General features: G+C 36.7%; 1 long non-coding RNA gene across 2 annotated transcripts; it reads left to right on the top strand.

The window, feature by feature from the left end:
- The first annotated feature begins 1,016 nt into the window (after positions 1-1,016).
- LOC144891860 (uncharacterized) lies at positions 1,017-2,160 on the top strand. Of its 2 annotated transcripts, XR_013623269.1 has the most exons (4): positions 1,017-1,167; positions 1,258-1,410; positions 1,732-1,861; positions 2,082-2,160. It is a non-coding gene; the product is annotated as an uncharacterized LOC144891860 (long non-coding RNA). The 2 variants fall into 2 exon arrangements; XR_013623268.1 differs by having other exon boundaries at positions 1,081-1,410.
- Positions 2,161-3,074: the final 914 nt, after the last annotated feature.

The raw sequence follows: 3,074 nt of genomic DNA, 5'->3' as shown, positions 1-3,074 counted from the left end.
ATGTTGGTACGGGTAGTTGGTTGGTTGTGTGTGGTTTTTTTTTTTTTTGTTTGTTTGTTTTTGTTACTATTATTATTTCTTATTTTGTGTATGTGAGTGAGCGAGTGGGTGATGGTGTGTGTCTTTAAAAGGAATGAATTTTTGCATGAGTGTGTGTGTTTTTGTATGTTGAGTGGTGTAGGTTGTAAGGGTAGGTGGTTGGTTGGTGTTGTGTGTGCATGTGTGTGAGTAGTGTAATAATGTTGCTTCTGGGACACCTCCGTTTAACATGGGAAATCCCTATCTAATGTCATTTACCCCCTTGTCTTTTTCAAAAATCATAAACACCTCTATTTCTCCCACCCTCATCTTTATGAACCTTTTGTCTGTAGTACCTATCCTTAATGTTGTTCATTAGACCACTCAAACACTACAAATATTTGTTTTCTCTTATAGACCTATCATCCTTCTTCTACATATCATCTGGCAGATTAATCTTTGACCCACTCAAACATTGACCCATTCACTTCCATATTAATTCTTTCCCTCCCTCATTGCCCCTAAAGACCTCTATTTCTCTCACCCTGTTCTTTACGAACCTTCTAACCTTTTGACATGTTATCCTTATTCATTAGACCACTTAAACACCTGTGATCCTTCTGACCTTATGGACCTTTTAACCTTTTACTCTTAATATCATCTGGTGAATATAACCCACTCAAACAACGACCCTACAAATATTTGTTTATGTGTGGGAAATAATTTAATTCTCCTACAACTCTCCTCACCGTCTCATCCAACTCACCGGTATTTAAATTAATTCTCTTATTTGTTTTGTGAACTTTTTTACCAGTTGCCTTTTCAATTATACTTATTTGATATTTTTTACATTCATTTTGTTTTCCATTTATATACCACTCGAACCTTTTCTAATTAATAGCTCACTGTTGAGAAATGACGTTGTTTCACTTGGATAACTTCCAAGGAATTCTCTTTGTCTTGTTTCCTGTTTTTCACAAACACACGCCCTCAGTTTCCAAAAGCTGACAGGCACTTCAGTTCCCCGAAATACATTTTGTTCATTATAAAAAGAGAGGTCTCCGAATGGGACATTTAAACATTGTGAACGAAGATGAGCTTGTCTTATTCCAGTCTTTCCTCTGATGAAGAATACTCGCCAGGACATTGGTAAGTTCATTTGGTATTAAACACTGTTAATGAGAGCTTTGTATGTGATTAATTATACAACTAATAATTTATTTTTCCTATTCATTGCAGCAATTCAAATATTGTAAATATCCTGGCAGAATTTCAAGTTGTTTCTCAAGAGTTCCACAACGAACTGAATACGGGTTTGAATAACCTACCTCCGAGATGGTGGGCTCAGAATGAATTCAATGTTTCACCGTTCTTAGAAAATTCACGTGAAAGGTATGATAGAAAATAAAAAACGAGAGGTGTGTGCATGTGTGTGTGCATGTGTGTGTGTGTATGTGTATGTGTGTGCATGTGTGTCTGTGATTAAAATAGAGAGATCGAATTGTGAGGAACAGAAATGAAAAAATGAGATTGTGTGTGTGTGTGTGTGTGTGTGTATGTGTGTGTGTGTATGTGTGTGTGTATGTGTGTGTGTGTGTGTGTGTGTGTATGTATCTGTGAATGTGTGTGTGTGTGTGTGTGTGTGCGTGTGTGTGATGTTTTGTCAGGCTTACTTCAGCATATAATAGTAATTTCTCCTTATTTTGTTTGCAGTATTAACCTCGAAGACCAAAATTTTGAGTGGGATGATTTTGATCCCCCAAGGAGTGGTTATTTCCTACCAACCTGTGAACCTCTACATTTTCAACTCAACGATCTTGACGCTAAGCTGGATTTTTTCGAGGTAAGCATGTGTGTACGTGTGTGTGGTTCACCGTTTATAATAGGTACACCATATCCCTGCGCATCGTAAGAGGTGATTCAGGGTTGGTGTCAGGAAGGGCATCCGACCCTATATTAATAATAATAATAATAATACATTTATTTTGTATAGCGCTTTTCAAGACGCTTTGACATGGAACATAAATATGAAATAAATATCTCTCCCCTCTTGTCTTTAATAGAAAGAGATTCAAAACCTGAAGACATCTGCTGAACCAACCTTTGACTTGTGCTGGGAAGAAATTGATGACTTATGCTGGGGAGAAGTTGAATGTATACCTCAAGAAAAATGTTTTAATAATATAAAGATTTTAATGTTTTCAATATTTATATATATTTGTTTTGTTTACAATTATTTAATTCTTAATTACAAAAAGAGAATAAAGGAAAAGGGACAGGAAGGTGCGTCCCCCTCCCTTGGCCCCCCCTCATCCCACCCCTCCCCTCCCCTTGTGTGTGTGGGGAAGGTGGGGGTGGGATGAGGGGGGATCAAGGGTGGGGGACGCACTGGGGGTGGGGGATGATGGGTGTGGTCTGTGTGGGCGGGGTCTGTGTGGGTGGGGTCTGTGTGGGTGGGGTCTGTGTGGGCGTGGTCTGTGTGGGTGTGGCTTATGATTTTTGTTTATTTAATATTTTTTTTATTACCACTAATTAAATTAGCTAATCTGGGTGGGGTGAATAGAAATGTTGTTTAATGAATTATTAGCTTTGTTTTTTGTAATTCTTGCGAGTAAAATGAACCCAAGATTTCTTCTCCATTTAAATCATTTAATTTGTAAGTCCAAGGGACTGTATCCATTACATCAATGATTTTAAATAATTCACGAGTCCATTTTTGTGTATAACCTTTCTCAAAATGGCTTTTCCATTTGTATATCCTTACCATATCACCAACTTTGAACTTGGGCTTTCTCAAATTAATCTCCTTTTCATATTCTAATTTTGTAAATGTTTCTGATGGTTTTGATTTTGTTGATGAATGAACTGTATTATTGTAATTATCTACAATATCCTGAATTAAATACACCCATTTTTGAGAACCGAGTTGTGTGAATTTTTTATATAATTTCTCTTTCAAAGTACGATTAAAACGCTCAATAACAACTGCCTTTCCTTCATTAAAGGTGCTGTATAATTTAATACCCTTCCCCTTAAGAAATTTCATGAATATTTTG

This window comes from Myxine glutinosa, chromosome 4 (genome assembly GCF_964187855.1).
Source record: "Myxine glutinosa chromosome 4, kmMyxGlut1.1, whole genome shotgun sequence".
Taxonomy (NCBI): domain Eukaryota; kingdom Metazoa; phylum Chordata; class Myxini; order Myxiniformes; family Myxinidae; genus Myxine; species Myxine glutinosa.
Note: the sequence above shows the minus strand (reverse complement) of the source record. Positions and strands in the feature narration are given on the sequence as shown.